Here is a 14,493-nt window from a genome sequence, read left to right on the forward strand (position 1 = left end):
ATCCAAAAGGTGCCAAGTTGTTAACATAAACATTGAACTTCGCCGCGCAGCCGCAGCTGCCAAAATGCTGAATGAATCCATTAATTTGCACCAGCGCCCCCAAACTGCGGGCCGCAATTGAAGTGCAAAGTTGAACCGCAGAGCTATCACTCAGAAAAAATAAGATAAATCGGAAAGTAGTTGTAGAAAATAGTTATAAATATTTATGGTAGCTAAAAAATTAAATCAAAATAGTCCAATTAAAACCAAAAGGGAATCTTATGTAAACTTATGTCTATTCCTTCCTCTGTTTAATGATCTTTACATGCGAATTTTACATAAATTGTGTTTGGAATTTTGCATTTTTTATGAGTGCACATGTGGGCAGTACTTGGTCGAGTACTTGGAAAAGCCAGTCTGGGCCATGGGTTGGACCTGGTCCTGGCTGCTATCTTGATCGCATTTTTTTACGGCACATAAATATATGCCAAAACACTACAATGAAAATATTGTGCTATACGAAAATGTGGCCACAACAACCACAGCAATCGAGTTTGCGGGGCAACGACGAGAGAACTGTAAACTGAAAACTGAAAACTGTGGCACAAAATATGAAAACGTTTTCAATGAAAATTAATGGGCAAACGCTGCAAAATTTTGGGGTGCGCACTGCGCATGCTCAAAAATGTTAAAATCGTGACCAGAGCTCTAGCTTTGCCAGTCCCAGTCCCCCTGATACCACCGAATTCCCCTGACCTCCTGGAATACCCCCCCCCCTGGAATACTCCCCTCAAAAGATTGGTCTTTGCACCAAACTGGACGACGGCATTGTCTTTGGGGGCAACTGTGTGGCGGCGTGTGATTTGGCAAATACTTAGACCTTATATGGAGCGGCTGCGATGGAAACTATTTCCTGCGTTGCGAAAAGCCGCCGAAAAAGACCAAATGCGGCAGTTGGCCAGTAACAGTTCACATTTTGTGTCATCCGCGGGGCGGCGGCTCCATATTGATAATTCATAAAGTGCGCGAAAATAAAAAAGTAAACGCCTGCCTGACCAAAAATGGTGAGCCATTTGAAATTAACGCGACGGAGTTGGAGCTGTTCAAATGTCAATTTTAATTTGCCGCGCCGCAAGCGATTTGACAGAGAGGTAGATTGCCTCAAAAAAAAAAAAAAAACCAAGCTAAGCTATGGAAAAAATGATTTGAAAAAAATGTATAAAAGCGGTGCTGCCAATCTTCGCTGCAACATGTTGGGGCAATTAAAAATGCGCATACGCCGCGTTGCCGCCGCATTTGCACGCAGTTAGCGACGCGTCGGCGGCAATGGCGGCTTACATGAAAGCCAGCAATTTGGCAATAAGGAAATCGAAATCAGTCATCAGCCAGCCGGCAGTCGGCAGTGCAGAAATATATTGCATCTCTCACACCACGAGATGCACTCGAAAAGAGGTGAACTGCAAACTGCAAACTGCAAACTGCGAGATAAAAGCGCGAAAAATTCGTGTGGAAATTGAAGTTGACTGAGATTAAGAGAGGTTTAGGATTCGAGATCATTGAATGGTTTGATTGTGCTGACTGTTTTAATTGCTTAATCTGGATTTTGGCTCAAATGCGATAGAACAAGTTTGGGATTTCGTATAAATAGTTTGAAATTTGTTGAATTGATTTCTCAAAAAAAAAACTATATAATTTAAATATGGAAGTTTCCATAGGCGGTTAACGTATTATGAAGTCTTTAAGCTGAGTTTTTTGTTTATTTGCTAGTCTAAACGAACAATTTTTTGAATAAAGTGACATGTATTCTTAAAAATTACAAAATAACGTACAAATAATTTAGTGAATATCTAAACGATTTCTTTGATTGGTGTACATTTCAGTTGTAATGCCCATATGAAGTTTAAATTAATTAATGCAATCGAATTTGCACCACAACACGCCCACAGCTCAAGGAGTTGAAGAATTAGCCAACAGTTCGGTATATGAAAAAAAAAAGAAAAAAAACTACGTTTTTGGCAAGTCACGCAAATCTTTTCGGTCCGCTCATTAGACTAATGCACCTCGAATGCATACTCAAATCTCGAATCCTATTCGCATTCATAATCGTGTTTAGAGCAGGGAGCCATGAGCTTTATTATTCAATTCGCGTTCCGCTAGAGCAGATCCCGACCGAATCACGCACTTTATGAAGCCATTATATAAAAAATATTTATTAGCAACACTTTTGCTTTTAATTAGCCAGCAGCAACGGCTGATTTCCTTTGATTCAATCAATGTCGCTTGCGTGCCGAATGCGACCCCAGATCGCCAGATCGCAAGACCGCCATGCCGCCATATCGATATTCAAATGTATTTCGGTTAATTAGAGTGCGGTTAATTTCGATGTTTATTAATGCCCTGGCCAGGTGTGAACAAAGTTTTTGGGTTGGGTTTTGCATAGGAAACGCTAAAAACATTACATTACAAACGCCAGTTGGCCAGTGAGCATAATCAATCAGCGTTGCAGCATTCCCACACACGCCCCGCAAACAAAAAATAATAAAAACAAAAAGAAAATCTGCAAAAAAAGGAGTTGATTTGGTTTTGGCGGACTCCCTCGAACAACGAAACGACCCCAGCCGATGGCGTTAATAATGCCAATTGCATGTTTTATGTGCCGCAACGATGCCAATAACAATAATAAACTGCATATTATTAAGCGCTTTAAAATATTTGTAACAAGCATCGCCCAGTCGCAGTTGCAGTTGCAGTTGCAGTCGCGGAGTCTGGGCCAAAACCCGAGCCGGATCTCACTGGCTGACTGGACGACCTCTCGCGGGGGCACACACACTCTCTGGCCAACAACATGGAGCGCAGCTCCACAACTTATGGCCAAGTCAGGACAGACACGACGACGTGGTCAAGACTTCAAGACTGGTCGACTGCTAGAGTCGCTGTCGCTGTCTCTGTCGTTGTGTCTGTCGCAGTTTGCAGTTTGCAGTTTGCAGTTTGCAGTTTGCAGCCTCTAATCATTGCTCTCTTTTATATGGTTTATGGCATTTCCGTTGCTGTTTCTTTTGGGTGTCCAGCTATTGCCAAATTCATTGCGATTGCGATTGCATTCGCAGCTTAGTCGGTACAGGCGTTTTTTTTTCTAAATATTTTTTGTTTTTTGTATTTTTCCGTCTTACTTTTGAGCACGCAATCGGGGAAATACATCTCGGCGTGGCTAATTGATTGATGAAGCTGTTGGCACCTTGGCGAGCCTTGGCTAATCACTAATCACCAATCAATTCATAAAACGGAATAATAACAAACGCCTGCAACAAATCAATTAGCCGCTTAATTATGACACTAAGCCCAGCTGGCCAGAAACGGAATGAACAAATTACCACCGGCGACATTAGCATAATAAAGCGATGCAACCACGGGCTGTGTCTCATAAATTATGCATACTATTTTTGGGGACAAAAGACCCGAAAAACGTTCCGTTGATGTTCACTACTATAACAAAGCGCTATGTGGCGAGGGGCAATCGGCGGTTTGGGGGTAAACTCCGAGAAATACAGGCGGCTGATAACGGGCCAAAGTCTTTAGTTTGATTTTTTGCATATATGTATTTCATTAGTTGGCGAAAACTGCACGCCAGTTGTGGCTCCCATATAGATGGGGCTTTTGGTTGGGTGGGGGGAGGGGAACGGAGATTCGATCTTAGCTGCCACAAAACTGGTTCGCATTCCACTTTCAGTGGTGGTAGACACACGATCCCGAATCCAATCCGGGGACAGGATGATGCAGCAGCAGCAGCAGCAGCAGCAGCAGCTGATGACGATGATGATGATGGAAATCGTTATTGACAACGGAAGACGACGAGGCGATTTCCATGCAAATGGCCATGAAATGGAATTTGCCCGACGTCAACGAAGGAAACGTACTTGAACCAGAAAACCAGGCCGACACATTAATGCAGCCTGACACCGCAGCCTTGGCTGATCGGCCCGAAAGATAGGGGAAGAGTTAAAAACGGACGCAACTCCGGTAGAAAAAATAAAGCACTTTTTTGGGCGGTTGCTCCGGTTTCAATTAAACTACAACTAATTGCAACGGACAGCGCCGGCAAACACAAGCCAAAATAAATCATTTATTACTCGCGCTGAAATACCAAAAAAAAATAAGAAAAAACATCACATTGCCCCAGGTTTGTTGCCTAAGTCTTTTGTTGGGGCGACGGCAATTTTCAAATAAAAACAAAAAGAAAAAATTTATAATAATCATAAAATAAAAACCAGACATGAGCCGATCAAACAACAATGCTTAGCAAACAACTCTTGAGCGATAAAAAAGAAATCTTTTATTTGATTTCGCAAGCAAAAAAAAAAAGACGTTGAGAAAAAGTAGCCAAAGCCAGGGCGAAATCAAAGCAGCCAAAACCGTAAAACTCCCCAGAGATTTTAATGACATTTTCGCAGGCTCGAGGAGCAGAGAACCACCAAACCACTGAGCCACCAAACCACCGAACCACCGAACCATAGAGCCATTGGGTGTGGGAGCGGGCAGAGGGTGCCTACTCGACTACATGGCAGCCGTCTGACAGACGCGTCACTACGTGAGCGACGTGTTTAAAACTTTAATGAGCCGCAAAATAATTGCAAATGCGACTCATGTCGCCCAAACAAACGTATTGCGGTGAGAAAATACAGATCCAGCGGGGGTCCGCTGCCCAAGAAGAAGTAGGAAGCCAACACCCCTCCGGTTTCATTGCTTCCATTCCGATACGAAAGGAGCAGGGCAGCGCACCTGTCTAAGGAGGCCACACTGCCTGCACTCGGATGCGGTTCGATGCGATTCGGTGTTGGGGCACTTAATTGCCTAAAGCGTGACTTAAATTTTTAAAAATCATAAAAGCCACGAAACCAACTGGCGCTGGCACTCAAAGAAAAGCTGAAAAATCCTTGCCTCTTAGCACATTCCTGGCGAAAATCAGGAAGCACTCAACTCACAATCCTTTTCTGCCAGTTTAGGTGTTTGGCAATTTGGCAAATTAACAAGGTAAAAAGGCTTAGGACGACGATGCCACTCTCGTTCAGTGGCACTTGGCATGTGGCCAATTAGGAGCAGTTGCCGTCACTTAGTCATGGCTCTAAGCCCGCCGGATGAGTCGGCAGGTGGCTGAGTTTGGCTGCCTGTATTTTTATTGCCTTTTAATTATCAGAGCTCTAAACTGAAACAATATGGCAAAGTGAATAAAGTAAATAAAAGAATACAACAAAAACGAAACGATAAAACTCTGCGAATTTCTTTGAGTCAGGTTCAAAAATGTGGGAATATCCGTACGTATTACGAATCAAATGCGCTGCCAATATCATCGAAATCGAAAATCAGTTTGTGGGCGTAATTGCCTCAGAAAAAGGCACCCACACGCTTACATGCGTTAAATGCCTGCCAACGACAACGAAATGTATCTAAATACGCATAAATCATGGGGTCCGAGTGTCGCCGGGCTGACAACACGGCAATCGATTGCCAGATCCAGATTGGGATTCGGAATCCGATTCAGATCCAGATCTGGAGCAGCAGATAGGCGATATGAGCAAGTACGCGTACGAGTTCAAGTATGAGTATGAGTATGAGTATGAGTATGAGTATGCGGCATGACTCCAGCCCACAAATATTCAATAAGCACTCAAATATCGGGGGCGGTGGCAAAAAGGGGCTTACACGCTCAGATGGCGCGTTGATTGAACTCGGCTCGACTCAGATCGATCGATTTATCAACGTTTTCGGTTTCCAATCCAAACGTTTTAGCGCGTGCCCCAGCGCCATGTCAGCTTAGCGCTCTCTCCATCGCCATTCATCCATCCATCCAACCATCTATCTATCTATCTATCTTTCTTAATCCCATGGCAAACATTTTTATTACACTCAAGCTGAGTGAATAATACCACGGCACTGTGCGGATGTCTGTAACCCACTAAAAGATGTTCTTCCCCCGTTATGCTCTATATAAATTCTTGGTAAGAATGACAAGACAAATTTTGTTAGTTCGGCTTAGCTCGGTTTTTGAGCAATTTGAACAGAAATATATCTATACTTAATATGTATCATCCTGTACTTAAGATTTAATGCAGAAAAAGAGTTATAGCTCAAAGAAAATAGTTTATAATGTAAATACCCAAACTTTTTTTCCTACACTGCGAACATATCTTTTTGAACCGAAAGCGTATTTAAAGATCATCGTATACAAGTAACTTCCAATAACTTAATCCGCACCTATTGTATTTTTGGAGATTAGCGCATTATTGACATCTTTGTGGCTGCTTTGGCCCAGCAGGTGATGTGCTAACGAAGCGGGCGGAATTCGCTTGGCCCGATCAGGCGTAATCAAGTGGTGGTTCTCGGAGCTAGTTTTTTGATTTATTTGCTGGGCATTTTAATGACTCCCCCGCCGTCTGGAGGCCCCGAAACGATCATTGACTTCTAGACGCAACTTTTATATGACCGTCATATAAACAAGCATAAAAATTCATCAGCGGTGGACTGTTGTTATTTCCATCGCTATCAGCTCAATTTTTATGGCCTTACATTTCTGGTCTCGGGTCGGTCGGCGGTGGTGGTGTCTCTGTGGTGTTCATTTTATTGGCCCAATTTGTAAATATAGCGCAAAAGTGTCGAGCATAACAATGAGACTCCAGCCATGGATCAACGGATCGGCGGCAAAAGGAACGAACTGAATGCGGGTGGTTGGTTGCGTGGTGTAGCAATTGTGGACTTCTTGATCATGCCATCAAGTTCGTTGCCTTAGTCATTCGTTTCGTGCCGCATGATTTGTTGTTTATTTGTCATTCCTAATCGCATGCAAATCAAACACGCACCTTTGAGTCAAAAGTGTGTAGAAATGTTTATAAATTACAACAAATCTTAAATGCACCCAAAATTGATAGGAAAATAGAAAAAAACCAAACGCAAATACAAAAACGCCAACTGCAGCAGCAATCAAAATTTATGCATCAATAGCGGTTGTGTTTTTTTTATTTTGGTGGGTACTGTTTGCGTTTTCTAGTTGATTTCTGCCTCCTGCTTGAAACACACATTATTTATGATTGCAAGGCATGTAATTCGTATGCTAATTGATAAGTATCGCGAAATTTATTAACCAGCCGTGCTGGACAACAACAAATAAATGCGTGCTAGCCGTGCGGCGTCAGTTTTCAAGTACACTAAACTCACACACAAACCTCTAATGCAAAAATCTCAAATCTTGATATATATAAGGCAGTTCGCTGCTGTTGTTGTTGTTGTTGTTGTTGCTGTTATTGTTGTTTTCCCAGCTAGTTCTCACGCACAGGCGCAGCTGCATTTGGTCAGCGGGTTGTACTTGACCCCTCGCCCGCCCCCTCGCTCTGCAGGCCATGGCCCGTGACTTTTGTTATGCCGCCGCCACAAAATCAAGTTCAAAAGCTCGTACGCTTGAACATATATATGTATGTAAAATGCGATTTGCAAGGCAAATTTTGTGTAGCTGCTGCTCCGTTTTTTAATAGCGTATAGAAAATATTTGTGTGTAACATAAAACCGCCAACAACTGTGTACATAGCACAAGTGCGGCCAACGCCAAAATCGAGCAACTTTGTAACATCGAATCGAAGCCACTATCCACAAACAGCTAAACAAACAGCCCGGCCAACAACATTTCGCGTATCAGCAACATTAATTATAACAGCCACAACAGCATCGGCGGCAGCCACAGCAATATAAGGCGGTGAAAAAATGCGTTTATTTTAAAATGAAAATAAATTTACAGTGCACTGGGAAAAATGTTTTGTCACGTATGAGAACGCCCTAAGATTAAAGGCTAAATAAAACAATATACAGAAATATATCAGTAAGAAATCAGAAATAGTAAAAAGTAAGTATTAGCAGTGACTTAGTTTAACTACTAAAAATGAATAGGAGTATTAGCTGCGTGTATTTGGGAAGGATGATTGATGTGTGGCCATTCAATTTGCCTTCGTTACTGCAGCTGTCGGCTATTGCGATGATGTAATAATTCTCGTTAACGTCGTGCTGTCTGCGGCAAATAGATCCGCGAACTCCGAATGGGATTCGGATTGGAAAAATCCCGGGTCCATATCTACGGCGTGTCGATCAATAACAACACGCACGCGTTTGCTGTGCGACATTTTTGTCGATTCTCGCCTTGATCTAGAATTTTGTTCCTATTAATTGATCTCATAATGACAGACACTTCAAAAGCGACATCACGACGTTTATTAATTAATGCAAGACCAAGATCGTAGCAACGTAGTCAGCCTCCTGCGTATGTAAAGTGCGTGCAAAAATCACAAGGTATATGCTAAGCAAACCAAACAAATGCCGGCAGCTTAATTAGCATTCTAGATTACACCACACAAACAAGTGCGTAACAAGAATTGAGGCAGTTACGGGCTATAATGGATTTATGGGGTTAACGCGAAGGCTGCCCGGTAGATAGACGTTTATAGACAGATAGATGGATGGATGGATGGATATGTATATAGATAAATGGAGGTGGCTCTGGGTAATAATGGGTTTGGGTCAGATCGAGCCAAGTCGGTCATTAGCAAGCAATGCTAAACGGAGGCAAATTGCTGTCAGAGCATTTCCCGCTTGCCAATATCTCAATCAGTGGCCAAAGTTTGTTGGCATCAAGTGCATAAATTAATTAAATTATCAATTAGCCAAGATACTCTCTCTCTCTCTCTCAGCTGCCGTTGGCAGCTTGCAGTGCCACAGCTACTGCCACTGTTGCGCTTCCCATGGATGTTTGCTGACTATCGGGAAAATCATTGCGCAAATGCACGCAGTTCATGTCGAAACTCAATTACAATTAAAACCTTAAAACTAAAGTCTATACAGCTAGGCAAAGGAAGTCCCCGGATTGCACCAACTCGTTAGGCGAGTGGAAAATGCTTTAATAGAAATTACCGAGCTGGCAAAATGTTTGCAATTGTTGTCTGCCTGCCGACTGCCCAAATTGACATTATCAATGGCTTTGCAAATGCGTTATTTATTTAATGCCGCATCCAGCAACTTCTCGATTGTGCAATCCGATTGCTACCCTGGATATTTATGGGCATAAAGCACTTAAAACATTTTTATTCATCCGATTTTGCATGGCAATGAGTAAACGTTTGCTAAACATAAATTAAATACTCAAATAGTAGATTTCTAAATTTTAAATGTAGTTAGTGCTGATTTAGTATGTTAGGAATATTTTTCTTTTGTAAGAGCTGTTAATAATAAATTCAATAAAAAATGTTTAATAGGGTATTTTCCGTTTCATTGAAAACTTTGCCTTTGTTTGATTTTGGATTTGTTTTGGTTTCGTTTCTCATTTCATGCAAATATTTGCAATTTCTTGGTCAAATCAGGCGTTGTCTCCAAGGCACCACAAACAGCACCACCAACAGCACCACCAGCTCCACCACCACAGCCGCCTCATCTAACGACGCCCCCACCGGGCACACTTCTCCCCCGCGGACCCACAGCAAGTTCAATGAACCACCTACGAGAAATATGCAAATCGCAGCGACGTGGATGCAGGGAAAATAAATCAAATGAAATGGACTAACTGACTGGCAAAAACAAAAGGAAAACTAATTTCAATTCGATCTTTTGTGGCCTTTGTCTGGAGTTGCTCGTAAGACCTAATAAACAGAAACACGAAGCAATAATTGTATAATTTTTGTTTTTCTGTTTGGTTTTTTATTATTTTGCGAGTTTTGCTGCAAGCCCATTAAAGTGAAATTAATGGCTGTCGCCCGCTGCGGAATTTTGGCCAAAAGCTGTCGCGAAGATTAATGCGGTCCAAACTTCCTCACAAGGGACATTCGATATTGAGCGTTCGACTTTGAACACTGAGCATCGAACTGCGTTTTCTTAATTAATAGCTCACAGATTTTTATTGCCGCACATCTTTGTCAAATCAATATTTATAAATTATTTATAAACGCAACAGGCCTGAACCCCACAAACTTGCGGCTAATTAAAATGATGAATGCGAAGCGTTTCAACTCGAAAATTAATTAAGCAAATTATCCATTTAAATAAACATAGAATGTGCCGCTCGCCTGCTCGATGGCTTTGCGCTGATAAAGTCGAAAAATAGTCGATTTGGGAAGCTGGCGGAATTTGTTGGACACGTTCGCGGCTGCCAATTAGGGGAAGTGGAAAAAAGAGCATTCTTAATTGTAATTAATTATCGCTGTCAGTTTTCCCAATTGTCTCCGGTTGTGAGTGACAAAATAGTTGCTAAAGTGGTATTGTTGATGACCTGCTTTCGCAGACATCATTAGGGCTTAATATTTAAATAAATTTGATTTTTCTTGAGAGCCAGACGAACATGAAATGATCACGCCCAGTTTTCTGCTCGATTAAAAATATTCATTAGGCCTTTTGGAAATTTTTCACTTGATTACAGACCAAAACCGATTTCAAAGGGTTGCCCCTGCCACATGCGGTGTAATTAAATTTCCTTTGTTGCCTGGGAATTCGCTACGATTATAATTGTGGCGGCCCAGGGCGTTTTTCTGCCTATATTTCTAACTATATATCTGTTAATATTTTTTCCTTCTTTTTTGATATAGGCTGGGCTGGGCCCTTCATTCACACAATTAGCAATTTCATGCGTCTTTGTGTCTGGCTTGAAGTATGAATTTTCGTGGCCTTTATTCCGTTTCGTTTCGTTTCGATCTGTTTTCTGTTGTAATGTGTGAAATTGATTTTCGCTTGGCAATTGGGCTTGTAATGGCCAAAAAGTTTTCTCACCCTGCGGAGGTCTCCGTTCGCAGACAATTAAGCGAAATAGATGGGAGCTCACTGCTTCCTACTGTTCAAGTTGAACTTGTAAAGCTTAGCCTTAGTCCGTGTAAACTGGGTCAATATTAAATGTATGTAAGAGACTTGATGCCATGGGTTATCCTCAGCCGAATAACTTGTGGTTTGGACATGTCGGCTCTATCAAAGCCTGTTTCTGGCGGCGATTTATGGATGTGGGGACACCTTTCCTGACAGCATCATCACCTGGCGTTGCCAGGCACTCGTAACATTTGCAACATTCGCATTCAAATGACACTAACGGCTTTGTCATGTACTGGGCCACATGTAACTGTACGGTTTGTCTCTTCTGGAGAGCCAGTAATCATGCTCTAACGACAGAGACAAACACGTATATAATTTGTATAAGGCGCTGCTATGTGGTGAATCGTCAGCGGGTTCATATAGAAATCTTGTAATCTGATAGGCATGACAAGAAATATTTTGCTTGTCATTAAATTTACTTTTATTTATGCAGCACTGTCTATCATTGTTGATGTTGTTGCTGTTGTTGTTGCTGCTGCCGCTGCCGTTACTTTTCGATTCGCGTGTTTTGTTTCGGCGGCGGCTTGAAATTAGTGAAAACTCTTCACATCGAGAAGACTGACTGACTGAATGGATGGTATGGTATGGTATGGTATGGTTTGGTATGGGGGAAACTTGAAAATGTATGCATGCATAAGTTGGCGCCTGCTAACGTCTTATAGTCATCGATTTTCGACCATTGTTGGTGCTGTTTGCTTGGCTGGTTTGGAGTTGAGTAATAGGCGAAATATTTGCGCATGCCTCATTACGGTTGCTTTTTGGGTTGCGGTAATCGATGGCAGTGTAAGCCAAAAATGCGCGGGAGTGGCGAAACAAAAGACTTAGGCAACGAACTTGATGCAATTAGAACGATAGCAGCGAATTCCATCAGATGCGTGACATTTCCAGTAATGACATCACACCGCACTGGCAGCAGCACGCAAATGTCAACAAAGTGCGTCATCGATGACAATCAATCTCGTGTGGACAAAGGGCAGCCAGTGGTGGCTAATCGGTAGCCAACTAGATTGACAGCTTCACCGACTAAACGACAGTCAAACAGGCAGACAGTTCGACAGACATACGGTCTAGACGACATGTGTAATGACGCGTACGTCGGGCAAAAAAAACGTCAGTAGCAACAACAATGGCCTAGCATAATGAGTACAATTACTGGCCAAGCAAATCAAATGCAACGCGCTACCAACGCTTTGAATCAGTCACAATTAATTGCAGCTAGCAGCAGCAGTCGGCGATCCGCAAAAAACGCTCATAAATTATAGCAGCGGCGGCAGAAAAAAGTATTAATTAAAAAAGAAGGAAAAAGCTGCAACGGTAACAACAGCTATTAAGAAAATTTCTTGTTGACTCATCCGAGTCCACAATTAACAACTCGCAGACTACCAAGAATCGCTGAGGCTGCGACTTCGTCCAGCATTTCTTGCACTCATTTGTCGCATTTTGTCCCAGCCACTTGGCGATTTCTTTGTCAGAGCTCGGCAATTAAACAATTGTTGTTATCGTGGTTGCTTCGTTTTTTTCTTTTTTTTTTAGTTTTGTTTCTGAGATGCAGCTGTTTGTTGTTGTTGCCGTCATCATTGCAGGCTATAAATTTTATTTAATTTCTTTGCCCCTGCCCCTTAAAAGCACACGCCCTGCTGGCTGGGGATCTCGTGACTTGCGTTTCGCAATTGTGAGAATCGAGTATTAAATAATTCTTTGCATATTTATTTATAAGCATTATTCCTGCCTCTTTTTCATTCTTAAAATGCGATTTCCTCAAAGCTGATTAGGCGTTTTAATTTGCGATGTTCCAGGCTGTAGATTAATACTCTTCCATTTATATTCGAAAATATTGATTTATATCATATTTATTTATAGCACTTCTTTAAACAAATTTTTCAGAAATACAACTCGAATACATCAAGTTGAATATAATTTGATGTGCAAAATATTAGTAGACTTTATAATTTTCTATGCCCCAAGCACACTTTAGAATTTAAGAATCATTTTCTATGCCCCCTATCAAACCACAAAAAAAAATCTGTAATTACTAACATTAAGCATCGTTTAGTCAAAGCGAGACACATACCAGTATTTGATAAACCATTAAAAGCCCCATTATTTGCCAAACATCAGCAATGACCAACATGCCCAGTTCCTCTCCAAAAGCAAGGCACTAATGCCTCATGCAATTGTAATTATCAATATAAAATGAAACAAACAACAAAAAAACTCCGTTTGCTCACAGCTGTATTTCCTCTTAATTGTACAGGAGGAAGAAAAAATAAATCGCTTTTCCAATAAATTGCATCACAAGACTCTCAACAATCCCACCAGCACCATCGACCATATGGACGCGGCAATTGTTAAAGTGTTGAAGTGTTTTTATTTAAATTGCTCAACTGAACTTGTAATTATGGCGCACTCTGATTATTGCTATTGCTGTTGTTGCTGCACCCCGGGTTTAGCATAAGCCAGACTGGATATAAATTATTTTTAGAGCCATGTTGGAATTTTCACTCGCACTCGATTTCTCACTACTCGAAAAACATAGCAATTAATTGTAGTTAAAAATGCTTTAACTAACGGTTTAATGGTCAAACAACAAAAGCGGCTGTTGACTTGTCAGTTAATTGTGTTTGAAATCGCTGTCTCTGCTAATTGATAAATCTCCATTGGCCAAAAGGCAAAAGCCAGGCTTTCGATGGGCGGCAGTTGCACATAAAATGCAATTACAAACGCGTAAAACCAAAGCAAACGATTGGACTTAGGCTCCGGTTCAACACAACTCACCTGCGGCAGGGCAAATACGATTTTGACGGCTCTTTGCTTGGAATTGAAATCGGAATCTCTCCCAGAATCTCCTCCTTGTGATCGCAGCTTGCAGAAGTAAGGCCACAAAAACACACGCGATTCCACACTCACACACTGGGGATATCTTGGCCAGGCTCAATCTATAAAACGCGGATGTGGTTGGCAGCAAAAACTGGCAAGTGAAATATTTATGCAAATTTATTTCAGCTTCTTTTTTCGCTGTTGTGCAGCAGCAGCAGCCAGGCTGTGTTGGTGAAATGCATTTGAAGACATTAAGCGGCACACAGTCCGAGTGGCAGGCGAAACGTTGTTTAACAATTGTTTCTTTTTAAACTTTTTTGTTTATTTCGTGTTGTATTTTTGTTTGGTTTTTTTTTGTTTGTGTGATCCGGCAGGATTTGAGTTGTCAATTAGTTTGTTACGGCTGCTATCACTTGGCAATTCGGAGGCGCCCGAAGCGCCGTTATCTGCTGCAAAACAAATGACACCACAAAATGGCAGCGCGTTCGTTGCCTAAGTCTTTCGTTTTTTGGCCCGGCGAGAAGATTGAAGTGAAGCTGAATCGTCGACTTAGTTAGAGCCTCTGTTTTTTTTTTTATTTGTATGTCATTAAAAGACCGCTTTATTGCAACATGTTTTTCTATATACAATATAATTAATTTACTGATACAAATATTTTATTGTACGCTCTTTATGTGATCTTTTGGCCAGCGAGTAATTAAAAATAAATTTAATTTAATTTGCCTTTTTATTTATTTATACTCTCGTATATTTTTGTTTTTTGTTGCCGATCGAAACGAGTTTGGTCTTTTGTTAACATTACTTTATATGTATGCTAGT

General features: G+C 41.5%; 1 protein-coding gene across 2 annotated transcripts in view; it reads right to left on the reverse strand.

The window, feature by feature from the left end:
* Positions 1-13,899, reverse strand: part of LOC120453222 (probable serine/threonine-protein kinase yakA) — a 75,356-nt gene extending 61,457 nt beyond the window's left edge. For both annotated transcript variants that reach the window (XM_039637815.1, XM_039637814.1), the window contains exon 1: positions 13,633-13,899. The gene's annotated coding sequence lies outside the window, so the exon portion shown is untranslated. The remainder of the gene's footprint in view (positions 1-13,632) is intronic.
* Between the last annotated feature and the right edge of the window lie 594 nt (positions 13,900-14,493).

Source organism: Drosophila santomea, chromosome 3R, assembly GCF_016746245.2.
Source record: "Drosophila santomea strain STO CAGO 1482 chromosome 3R, Prin_Dsan_1.1, whole genome shotgun sequence".
NCBI classification, from domain to species: domain Eukaryota; kingdom Metazoa; phylum Arthropoda; class Insecta; order Diptera; family Drosophilidae; genus Drosophila; species Drosophila santomea.